Consider the following 13589-nt stretch of genomic DNA (forward strand, 5'->3'; position numbering starts at 1 on the left):
AGCGGCGAAGCAATTATAGCTGGACGATCTCTACGCCTCGAATATTATTGCACATTGAGAAACAGCGGCGTAAAACGCACGATGGATTTCATGCTCGCGTGCGGAAACCGAGAGGTCCGTGAAACTTTTAAATTTTTCATGCCGAGAATCGAGAGATACCGCTAAGTCCGATGAATTTGATCACGTATTCCAAGGTAAGCGCAATTCCGCCGCATTCCGGTGAAACGTATCGAAGTTATTCGCCATTGATTTCGCCAGTTAAATTCGCAACAATGTTACGAGGTCAAAATTTATACGAGTTAACTGGGCGCGCATAATTTTCGTTACGTACCTACAACGATGACGGGAACTAATTGGAACACCAGCAATATGACAACTCCAATTAGCAAACTGCAAGGCAGCGTGAACACGCGGTTCCCCACAGTTATCTACAGCCCTCGTTTATTCACATCTCTCGCCCTTTCATTGTCCTTGTGGGGCGCGGCGATGAAAACTTCAAGAACTGACGAAATAAATGAAATCTACCGGGAGATACTTTTCGGATGAGCGACATTCCCTAGATCTTAAAAAATTCAGATCGGATACTCTTGGTACCTCTTATAAATAAACGTGTGTGAAAAGATGCTTCAAACGTCGAAAACAAGCTCTCGCGGCGCGTTTACACTCAACGAAGTCTAGTGGCTATAAAATCGAGCGAATTAACGGAGGTTCTCAAGTTGGAACAACGACAGCCTTGCTCAACCCCCTTTACACTCAGCGCTTCCTTCCCGTGAAACTTTTCGTGTGAGCTTTTAAGAAATTTATTAAACTGCATTTGCAAGGAAAGCGCAATTCAGTTAATCTTTCTGCAAATCTAGCTTTTATGCGAAACTCTTTACATTGTACTTGCGTTGTTGAAAAGTTCGCCGACATAACGTTAATTAGTGCGATAATTAAATAGTCCGCGTTGTACAAAATATTTATACAGTTCTTGTGTTTCGTTGTAATTTATTCTCAATTTGCTAAATTGAATAAGTTAGAAAGATTAAACGAAAACAAAACAAACAAAAAAAATATATAGCATATGATATATATATATATATATATATATATATATATAATATAATAATAAATTAATATATATAATATACATAATAATAAATTAATTTTATTAAATTCTGGAGAGAATTATAGACCTCATCTTAATATTGCTTTACTTTTATACTGCATAAAGCTGTAATAAGATAAAGGGCAAATCAAGAATATTTTTGATCTTGTTATTAGATATCCTTTTTGAGGATATACATATATATACGAGATATGTTAGAAAAGTAATGAGACTGATTTTTTTGTAATCATGAATTTTATTTTATTTACACATCAAGGTAGTTCCCTTCAAAATAGTTCCCTTGGGCAGTTATACAGCGACGGAGGCGTTGTTTCCAGTCTTCGTAACAGTTCTGGAAGGCTTCTGCTGGAATACCTTTCAGCTCGTACCTTACGCTCTTCTGTATATTATCCAAAGTACGAAAGTGATGCCCTTTTAAATAGTTTTTGAGCCGAGGGAATAAAAAAAAGTCTTTTTATCGGGAAGTCCTTGAAAGAGCCAGGAAAAGGTTGGCACGTGTGCGACCAACACGTGTGTACCAACACTTGGATGCTGTACCACGACAATGCCCTGTCACACGGCAATAAATATTTGACAAGAAATAGCGTTCCTGTGGTTCCTCAGCCTCCCTATTCGCCGGATCTCAATCCCTCTGACTTCGCCCGGAACTGCTACGAAGACTGGAAACAACACCTCCGTCGCTACAGCCCAAGGAAACTATTTCGAAGGGGACCTTGATGTGTAAAAAAAAAATTCATGGTTACAAAAAAATCAGTCTCATTATTTTTCCAACACACTTCGTATACATTTCAATTTACAATATATTCTTACATTTAGAATAAAAATTTGCTCAATGTCATAAACACATGTTGATTAATTGTTATGCAATTCGAGATATCACCGATAGTGGACAAGTGCTCTCTCGTAAGATTCGCTTGCGATGCGATATAATTAACGCATTCATGTACTTAGAGAAAAAATCATATCAGCAACTATACATTTATTAACAAATAGTTCAACTATGTATTATAAAGTTGTAAAAACAATAAGTTTTATATGAACAATAAGTTTTATAAGTTATATATGAATTAAAAAAATACAGTATTAACCATTTGTAGTACAATTGTTGAATAAATTATAGAAAAATATTAATGTAAATGTAGATGACGGAAAAATTAAAATAAGATTCAAACTCGGAATCCCTCGTTCTCATTCCTAGTACTTAGGACCTTGAACTATTGCTGTCAAAATTATTCCCATCGTATGCTTACAATAAGAATTAATTTTACAACTTTCAGTTAGCTTAATCGGCTGATTTTTCTATTGGAATTGATCAATTGTATTTATCATTAAGTAGAATTGACCATTAATTTATTTATCATTAAGTAGAAATAACCAATCATGATTGACATTTAACTGGTCGATTAAATTAACTTAAAGTTGTGCTAATTAATCGCTCGCAGACTGTAAACTAGAAATATGTTGAATTGTCATAACTTGCTTGCAATAAAGTCTGCATAACTATATTATAGTTGCAATACTATTTCACTATAAACTAATAGTTACACAAATATTGTATAGTTACAATTAAAATTTTAATTGTAATAACTGTAAAATAGTTTATTGAACTTTATACATTAATTCTACATAAAACTTGTATAGTTGTTATTTTTGCAGTTGCCATCATTATGAATTTTTATCTGAGTGCATGGAAAGCTCAACAGCCTACACGTAAAGTAAGTCCTTAAGAGCATTTACGCTTTAGGACGAAGTATTCTTTATTATCTACGAAGGCGAGCTCCCTTGTGAATCTTTATAATATTTTAAAAGAATTCTTCAAATTTTTCTTCAGATCAATCCATTGTTAAATCATTATGAAATTTGCAAAGTTTCATTATTTAATCTAAATACGTCTGAGAAAATTAAGACAAAATTAAAATCATTTTAGTCTAATACTAAGATGATTTAATTCTGAATTTAAGTTTTCTTCATTTGAGAATAAAATGTTCCAACTTTCTTCTTAATAATAATTATGATTGTCTTTATCAATCTTATTTTATGATGCATAGAAGAGTAATAGCGTTTAATATGAGTGTCTAACACAATTAAAATTAAGAATAAGCTGATAACAATGGTTCGAAACAGTGCTTAGTGCTCAAAGAATATTTCATTTGTGATTTTATATAAGGGAAACCGGGGCAATTTGACCGGGTTATTGAGCTATGTACATGGAAATATCTTTGTATGGGTACGTGTTAAACATTTACTTTAAATACTGTAACCGCGTCCTAATGTAACGACGCTGTTAACAAAATTTCGTTGGCAACGGCGCCATATTGAAGTCGTGGCAACACATGAAAAATGTGTTTTGCGACAATCGAAGTAATTTCTGACAGTCAACATTTCTTCGATTAAGTAAGAAAAATACAATCCTTTTCGAGAATTTTGAACGTAACGTGTCAATTGAATGTATTTGAAACAATTTGCATCTACTTTTTGTTGTGTGATGTCTATTTTTGTAGACTATACGCAATAATGCACAGAGTTCACGCCAGGGCTATTCAAAACACCGAACGTCAAATAATCGTTCGATTTTCTTTCTTTCATATTCGCGTTCTATATATGTACCAAAATACACAATTTAATACTCAGAAATTACACGAGATACGAATAGTCCCTGACTTGTACCGAAAACGCTAAAATAAAATTCTCTATTGTGTATTTGTTTCTTTCTTTATTGTACGCAACTTTTCTTAATAATACTATATATCCTTTTCTTAATAGAATCAAATCTTTAAAACAGTTTTCTTTACATTCGTCGCTTTTAAAACACAAATTTTCGAATAACCCCGGACTTATTTCAAATTTCCCCAGGGCTCGGGGCTATTCGAAACACTTCGCACTGTTCGACATTTTCATATGTAGTTCAAAACAAGTACCGTGTTTTATTTATAACGGCATTATAAAAGGTAAGATTCAACCTTTTAAACTGTCCTCCATATTTTTTTTATGAATCATGACAGGACTCAGGAGATTAAAAAAAAGAAGTATTTCAAATAGCCCCGGTCTACCCTACATTTTCGAATTGCGCACCGTTACTTTCTCTCTTAAAACGCAGTTTTAAATTAAACCAGAATAATAATATAACAATACGTTGATAATCAATTCAAATGATGCGAACACACAAGTATCTATAACACCCCCCTCCCCTCACTGCAAAAGATTGCAAAGAATTTATTTAACAATAAATGGATGATGTGACTCTATGAATTAATGAAAGGAGAGTAAGAATGCCTGTATGAACCAAACACAGATTATGATCGCGAGTCAAGATAATTGTATCAATATTACAACTTACAATAAGACGCAGAAATATAAATAGGTTAAGACGCAATATAAAAGTATATGATAATACACATACGTTTCAACCTTGGATTTGGATCTTTAGTGCTTGGCTACTCGATAAAAGTCGCAAAACAAAATAGACTTATCAATTAAGCTGAAAGTGAAGCAATATTTAAAAATAATTGGATTCTGTTAAAGTAATTAAAGATCGAACGCTGATATCGACGCCAAGCGGTGCGACCAGGTGCGACCGTCGTGCGAGAGAAACAAACTGATGTTAATTAACGAAGTTATGTGGCTTACATTCCCCCCACCTCCATTTCTGGATTATCACGTCCTATAATTCGACTATAATGTAAAGCGAAGTTTAGATGACGACACTGAACGCTGGTATTATGTATGTAATATCGGGCGTGTTCTAGATGTTTTAGCTACCGCTGACATCGATCCCACCAGGTATAGAACGGCGCGGCGTGTTGCAAAAGTATGCGACGGGGCGTCGCGGTGACAACTGTCACGTCGCGACATGCTCGCGAGCAAAACGAGTAATCGACACACGAGCGCACACGGAGCATCAACGGCCGCAATAACGCGAGGGTATTGCGGAATAATTCGGCGGAATTGGAAGTAGACGCCGTCGCGCGCGCGAGCGAGTGTGCGAGCGTCTCTTGCCGTGCACAAAATCCGCGTTCTCGTAGGCGCATAGCAGTATTCCGGTGAATAATTCGAGAGCTCCGAAGCCGGCCTTCGGAATAGTTGCGAAAGTAGAGACTTGTGCAGTTGTGGCTTTAGTCTGGCTAACGCTAAATGTCGTCGGGCCAAGGAGCAAAGCGGCCCGTGAGAGACAAAGGCTCTATTTGGCAGAAAACACTCCGATTATACGGTTGGTATCGTTCTCTTCGAAAGGATGAATAATTGACAGAAATCACGAGTGATTTGTAAAAACGTCCTTCTCTGTTTAATCGCGAGATTTAGACGCCTTTTAAAAGGTAACCCAGTTTACAACGCGAAATAAAAGCTATTTGTAAGAATAAAAAAAAAAAACTGCTCCACATATTCTTCTATGCTGTTGCACATCTACTAGTACACGTTTAGTAATATGTATAATAAAATATGTAAAATACATGTCTATTTATCACACGAACTAAGATAAACAAGAAGACAATGCAAATTACTAAAATGGAGCACAATTTAAAAAAAAAAAAAAACAAGTTTCCATTTTTTTCACAAGATTGATTAAATTTCTATAAAAAAATAATTGATTTATAGATATCGCAATAATCCTAATTCATGCAATAAAGACATACATTTTACATATATACGCAAAAGTTGAAGTCGAATTCAGTAGTTTCCGAGAAATCGTGCCAGTCGACTTGAAAAATATATTTATCTTTAAATTTACGTAACACAAAAACTAATAAATATTTAACTATACTGAAATTTGTAAATATTTACTAAACATGTACAAGTGGATATGTAAAGGCGTAGAAAAATACATTAAGAGAAAAAAGTTTGTAATTATTATAATTGAACTATATTGAACTATAATTTATAGTCATTCACAGTGCCAACTGTCTACTGTAGTTCTTTTAATTAGAGATGAGCGGTACAATAGAAAATATCGATATTTCTACTGTATCGCTACCCACCCGATTCAATGGCGCTACTTTCGTGTCTAGTAGGAATTAGCCGTACAGTGGAAAAATATCGATATTATCGCCCATATCGCCCATCCCCAGTTTTAACTAAGCAAATGATAATGTTTAGTTAATATTATTACATAAATAGTAAGTGAATGTTAAAAAAAAGTTATCTTTACTGTAATTGTAATTGCATTTATTTATATAAAAAATTTTATTTTACTTTTACCACCCGTACGTGTTGATGTTTTACTATATTAATATTTGAAATTATCACAATTTATAGTAAAATTTGTTCATAATTGATAGTATTATTTATAAACATAAGGTTATAATTACTAACACTGTTGCAATAAGAACTACAGAAATGGAACTCCGAATCATAATTATTTTATCATGCAATTGTAGTCAAAAATACCAAACATTTTTATCTCAGCGTATGTATAGCATTTTTCTTTAAAAAAAATTCACAGAAATAGGTAAGCTTTTTCGTGTAGTACAGAATATCTCTTTAACACCGGGCGAATTATGCTTTGTGACGAAATAAATATAAGTAGAAGCATCGGTTGACGTAAATTAATCTACTAATCTAATTATTAACTTTGTGAAACATCATGACATCTTTCTGACGTGTTGAAAAAATCAAAGCCGTAAGATTTGAATGATATTAACGAATTCGGGAAATTGTCGAAAGTCCGTCTGTAAATGTAACAAGAATGCATTAACGCGAGCGACTCGACCTGAGAAGAAGTGGATCAGACGCACGGATGCGTTACGAGTATTCCACGATTAATACGAGTACTTGGCAGATGCCTCGACATATCTTGGAAAATTACATCTAAAATCTTATTTATCGTATTGCACAATATATAGTATGTAATGATACGGTGCTTAGCGATATGTATACAACAATTTTTAAACGATAATTATTACTCTTTTTCTACTTGCACGTAGAGAATTTCCTCTTAGAATTTCTCTTCTCAAAATGGTAGTGGTGGAACAACATGAACTTCAGAAAACTTTACCATAATTTTAGTAAAATTTAATCAAATTTTATTAAATTTTACTAAAAGTATTTACTAAAAATTTTCAAAGTTTATGTTGTTCCATAACTACCAAGATTTTGAGAGGATAAGTTCTGACAGGAAATTCTCTTCTGCGTATTTACTGTAATAACAAGGTTACCTGTGCAAAACGTTTTACAAGAGAAGACTATATTGAGCAAAAATAAAAAAAAAATGAAAACTTAAAAGTGCCATTGTCATAAATAATGACAAATTAGGTACGCATACGGTAAGAACGCTATGATCAATATTGAGGAATTTCGACGACCTTGAGTAATTATTAATTCCTTTGAAAGGTTTAATCGGCAGCTGCACGTATGTCATAATACGACAAAGCACGGCTTAACTATGCCGTGAGAATATATCACGCTTCTACGTTGCCCAGCGTAGCTGATGTGAGCCAAGGTCGTCAATTAGCGAGCGAGCGATTGAGATGTTCTCATATGTACAACGTTGACACTGACTAGAAAGCGGAGAAAATTAAAAAACTTATATACGGATTATAAATAGCTCTCACAACTATCACCGCTCACTATCACAACTATCAACAGCTTAACTGCCGTACGGATGTAAACATTAATTGTGCCAATTCTGCAATATTGATCGCAGCGTGAATAATTGAACGTCGGACGGTTTTATAAAAAAAATTAAGTGTGTCGAAGTTTTTTTCAAAAAGCATCTGATTTGTAACAGATTTTTATGAATGAAATCTGTGGAAAGTGATTACTCGGAAACATTTACACGACCATGACAAAACACTATTTTAAGTTGTTATACAATGATTAAATCTAAATAAAATTAACATTGAATGGTATAACGCGTGATGTTGTGGCCTCCTGAGATAATTATGAACCAGATGAATGGATGGTTGATTGAATTAAACGTGCAGCTGGATACTTGGTAACTCTAGATTCGAATGAAGCAGAAGATGGGTCATGCCATAACACTTGATTAAGTCGATACATGGGACAATATCGAGCTGATAAATGTAATTGAATACTCTTTTAACGATGCATAAATTAGCTTCGGGCAAAAATCGCGTGTCCAAGTGGAAATTTTCTACCCGATTAAGTGAGCATGAATGAGCATTGAAAAATTAATGTGGTTACAGGTAATTGCCATTATGATTTTATAATACAAATTTTATAATACACGATTAAAATTATATTAAAAATTACAACTCTAACGTGCGTCATTTAAAACTTGAAAAAGTAACTCACGAGAAATGAAATTATGAAAATAGATTGGAGATACTATCATTTGAATACTTCGTGTCTATTAAATTTTCGTGTTACAAATCGTCCACACACAGAGAAATAAAATCTCAGGAGGCAACTAAATAATACGTTGCACCCGAGAGATTATTCAGACTTTGCGTTATAGACTTACCTGCAATTCAGACAGTCTCGCAAACTTCCTCATCTAACGTCCTTCATTTGCGCGAATCTGCAACAGGCGACATATATTCCCATTATAGTTTCGAAAGACAAAGTTACCGAACAGCAATCTCATTTAAATATATGATATATGTACATTTGTGCTGCTTCATACACATTTTCAGTGTCAATTTAGACACAGTCAAAAATTCGATACAAGCTGTTAACGATTCTGCGAGTTACATCGTTTTCTACCCATGCCCTGCACTGCCATAAGTTTAATAATTTAAATAAAGTTATTGATTAGTCCATAGTATAAAACGCACAAAGGCATGCGTTTTGTACTATGTCGTTTAACACTGTATGGACTGTATTCATTATCAACTAAAATAAACTACGTCGAAGCAAATTCGGCTTTATGTCTTTTCACTCTGATATAAACTGATTTTTATTACGCAATTAATAACTTGCTATTAACCTAATTATTATATATAACAAATTAAAAATACTTAATATTACATACAAAAATGATAAAGTTTCAATATTTTTTCAATAAAAGTTGATATTATTCATATACAATTAAATCTTTAAATTTTAATATTTTAAATTTGTTTTTCAATACATTCAAATTCGAAATATATTATTTTCATTCAATATTAATCATCTAATATAGGGTGTCTTCAAAAGTGCGGTTTAAAAAAATTGTTAAATCACAAGGGATACGAAAAAATGTTACAAAAAACTGATTGTTGTGAAGGAGATATTTTATGATGGATATATATTTTTTCTAGAGGTGTTTGAGATTTTAAGGTAACCTTTTTTTTCTAAATGTAAGTATATAATTTCTTTTTTTACGTAATATGATTCCTCTAATTACTTTGTATATGAAATTATTAAAATACAAAAAAAATTAATAGTTTATAAAATATTTTATATTTTATTCTGGTATATTTAAATATAAAATATCTCGTTAACTATTTATCTTTTTTTTCACAGTACCTTAATACTTTTATGCACAAAATAATGAGCTGAATTAACATTTTGCATTTAATGTTTAACATTTTGCATTTAATTTAATTTAAAGTTAAAATTGTAGCTTAACGTTTTAGATATCTATTATTATAATACATGTAAATCTTTCAGTAATAATAAATTAATTTGTTGTAAGATTTTCTGTAACATGCGAAAGATGTTATTTAGAAAATCGGTCGCCTAAAACGTACCTATAATCTCTTAAATCGTATACTCAAAAAAATCGAATTTATGAATTAAAGTAATTAAAAATCAGGAATCACACGTTAACTTAATATTTTATTAATAATTTATCGAAAAAACAGCCAAATATTCAATAATTAATTATTTAAATATGATATATGTACATTTACGCTGCTTCATACACATTTGATGTACATATGATGTACATGTATCAAATATTCAATAAATAAATAACAATAGCAAAAAAGTAAGGTAACCGAAACAAAATTAACTTAAATTAATTTTTGTAATTGATATATTTTTATTTATATTAATTATTAGTTTTATTATTAACAATCTTAAATTCACTAGTGTCATTTATTATAGTAAAATTAGTGGTGGTACGAATTAGGAAACTTGACAGAGTTTATAAGAATATCAATTTAATTTACAATAATTTTTACAATACCGTAAATATGCTTAAATATTTACAATAAAAAATATTCTACACCAAATCTTCTCTTGAAATAAAAATATAACAAATCAAAATAAAATTGTATAATTGCATTATTATCAACTATTGTTTGAATTACTGAAAAATTTACATCAGATGTATCTGATCTTCTAAAATACTGATAACACGCACAAAAAAGAGATAAAACTTGTTAAATATTACTCATTTTTTATTTACTTTTTATTTTTCTCAAGAAATGTTGTCTGTTAAGTAAAAATGTAAATGTTGCATATTAAGTAAAAATGTAAAATTGAAGAGTTACTCTGTAGAAGTCCAATACACACATTCAGCAACTCTTCACTATTATATATTATTACATATTGCAAGTTGCATAATCTTTTTGAAAAACTACTTTACATTAATTGATTCCTCTTGTAAATAAAGATATTAAGATACAGTTGCTAAATAATAAATAGTTTGTAAGATATTTTATACTTTATGTCAAAATATGCTACGTAATACAATAAAATATAAAATATCTCGTAACTAATGATTTTTCAATAACTCTACTTTAATAATTAATTTTATACAAAATAAATAAAGAAATCACATTATGGGAAAAATTTATATAATTCTTTTAAATCTCAATATAAAATATCATCTCCATATAAAAGAAATGTGTGTCCTTCATAACATATTTCTTTTGAAATAGAATAAGTTCTAACTTGATACATTTTTTCGTATTTTCTACGATTTAGCATTTATTTGAAACAACACTTATTTAAAAAAAAAACATGTTTACTATAACTAATTTAACATCAAGTTATCAAATAATTATGATATAAATTTCATATTATAAATTAATCTAATAAGAACGTACAGAATCAAATCCGTTTCCCATGTTTTACTCGACGTTATTATGCGCTTATTTCATGGAGATATTTCGTACTTATTTTATTAGGTTAATTCTAAACTAACTGGCTTAAACAAAAAGTAATGTAAAATGTAACAGGTTAAATAAACGTAAACCATTTTAATAAAAGGCTAAATAAGCGAATTATGATCTTTATGTAACATCCTTAGTAAAAGTTAACCAAGCGAACGAAATCGCAATTGAACTTTATTAAGAGATACTCGCGAGGTGGTAAATCTTTTTACGCAAGTTTACTTGGTGCATTACCACGTCCGGTTGCAGCTTCATTAACGCGCTAGGCAAAAACGCGGATACCGCTAGGAACGAAGAAGAAAGGAAAAAAGAAAGAAGTACGTATCGGGCTAACACGAAGGCGCGGGACAGAGAAAAAGTTACAAATTTTCCAGCTACCCTCGTACAGTTTTTTCCCTCTCAGCGCGTAAACAAAAAAAAAAAAAAAAAAAGTACCGAAAGTTCCCGCGCGTTGACCAGAGAGAAATAAACCGGAATGCGTTTACCGACTTTACCAGCGGTTTCACGCTTTACGGCGATAGACGCAAGGAATCAGCAAGTTTTAAAGTTCACGTTACAATGTTGGCGAATCGATATTCAGGCACAAGCCCTCGAAGCGAACAGTACGAAAACTTGTTACCAGTATTATGTTCTCGTACTGTATTTAAGGTCTTGCTAATGTAATAACTGAAATACTAATATTTAAATTGTATCGTGAAACAATTAGAGAATAAAATTACATAATTATAAAATAATAATTCGAATTCGCGTATTCGTAAAGAATTCCTTTTGGCAAACATCTGCGGCATTTTGCAGATTTTTCAACATCTGACTGTGTAATTTCAATTTCGCATTTTGCAACGTAACTTTTCTATAACTGTATAATTTTTCTTTTATTTTTACTGCATTTCATTAAAGTTATTGTTTTGCTATTATTATTATTATCATCTTAGATAATATTTAAAATTTTCTTGTCATCATTGCGTGCGCATGTTGACATAAAACATCGACTTTTAGCCGCGATCTAATAAATTAACACCAAGTAGATTATCCTTGAAATTAACTAGCCGTACCGGACGGCTCAAAATTAGTATCGATCGTCGCCTCGAGAGCGGAAGGATTCCCGGGAATATTCTCCTTGGAATATTCCCGGCAATATTTACTTTTTCAATCATCGCTATGAAATAAGCAAATATAAACAGCACCGATGAGAAGTCGCATCGGTAGATATTATTTATGTTGTTTTATCAATTCCGGAATATGTTTCTACCAAATAGAAACAGTCTTGCGTGTGCAGACGTTCTTGCTCTGAAATTTGTAAAGTTTACTCAACGAGTTCAAAATTCCTATAAGTAAACACTTAATGTAGCCGCTGAGAAAATGATAGATCGTGTCAAAGTTGATAACTCAATTAGCAACGGAAAATACGAAGCGGCTCATATCAGGCGTATTCACCGCAGCTAAACAAACTGTAATAAATTATTTTCTCAATCCATAAATGTCGTAAAGGCAAAGATAAACAACGAAGATAAATTATTTCGATATTTAATTTGAGATAATATGCACAGTGTCCTAGGATAGAGGAAATTTGTCGAATGCGTTTCACTCAAGTTACTTCTTATTGTATATAGTACTAACTTATACGCTAGCTTACGTTGGAAATTGTACAACAAAATTGCATGATTACATAATTATCAGCTATATCAATTCGACAAAAATTAGCAGTTTATTTTTAAACGTTTTTACTTTTTTTTTTTAAACGTTACTAACATCCGCAGAACAAGAGATAATCTGTTACATTTTGGCCCATATTACTCATATCTCACTTACTTCATACTTTTACCACTAACAATAAATATTATATTAAGCAAAAATATTGATAAAGTACACTCACAATCAGAGAAAAAATCGTATCGACTATAAAGTGAACAAACAGCACCCCAACTATGTGTTACAAAGTTGTAATAAAAACAATAAGTTATATGAACTAAAAAAAATGCAGTATTAACCGTAAAATAATTGGATAAACTATAGAAAAATGGTACAAATGTAACAAAAAAATCATCGACTGAGCTTCGACCTTGGTATTCTTCGTTTCCTAGCATTTAGCTAAGCACTACTATTTAACATTCATATTGATAATTATTCCGGTCGTATACTTAATCGGTCGTACATAAACTGGAAATATGTAATTGTCATAACTTACTTGTAGTAAAGTCTATATAACCATATACTTATAGTTGAGATGCTACTTCACCATAAGCTGATAATAAAATAAACAAATATTGTTGCCATGCTAGTCGAACTATTTTATGCTTATTATAAGTGAAATTTTAGTTACAATAACTATAGGATAACTTCAGTATCACCATACCAATTTTGTAATCAGTTTTTCATGTTGTCTTTAAAAAAAAGGTTATTAAAAATTTTTATGATCCTTTTATTAGAAAAACCTTTTATCAATCATAATGAATCCTAATAAAATCTTGAATACATCTATTTTC

The 13589-nt window shown here is 31.5% G+C and overlaps 2 protein-coding genes across 7 annotated transcripts in view; one reads left to right on the plus strand and one right to left on the minus strand.

The window, feature by feature from the left end:
* Positions 1-13589, minus strand: part of LOC105204381 (probable beta-hexosaminidase fdl) — a 91509-nt gene that overhangs the window by 36986 nt on the left and 40934 nt on the right. For 2 of the 3 annotated variants that reach the window (XM_011173448.3, XM_011173450.3), the window contains exon 2: positions 8526-8582. The gene's annotated coding sequence lies outside the window, so the exon portion shown is untranslated. Of the gene's footprint in view, positions 1-8525; positions 10722-13589 lie in introns of those variants that run through there. The other variant, XM_039452821.1, reaches the window with a different exon arrangement.
* LOC105204380 overlaps positions 1-13589 on the plus strand; it is a 32140-nt gene that overhangs the window by 5649 nt on the left and 12902 nt on the right. For 2 of the 4 annotated variants that reach the window (XM_011173446.3, XM_039452823.1), the window contains exon 1: positions 2756-5315. The exons of the other annotated variants lie outside the window; for them this stretch is intronic. The gene's annotated coding sequence lies outside the window, so the exon portion shown is untranslated. Of the gene's footprint in view, positions 1-2755; positions 5316-13589 lie in introns of those variants that run through there. 4 annotated transcript variants of the gene reach the window in all.

The sequence above is a fragment of the Solenopsis invicta genome, chromosome 8 (genome assembly GCF_016802725.1).
Source record: "Solenopsis invicta isolate M01_SB chromosome 8, UNIL_Sinv_3.0, whole genome shotgun sequence".
Lineage (NCBI taxonomy): Eukaryota > Metazoa > Arthropoda > Insecta > Hymenoptera > Formicidae > Solenopsis > Solenopsis invicta.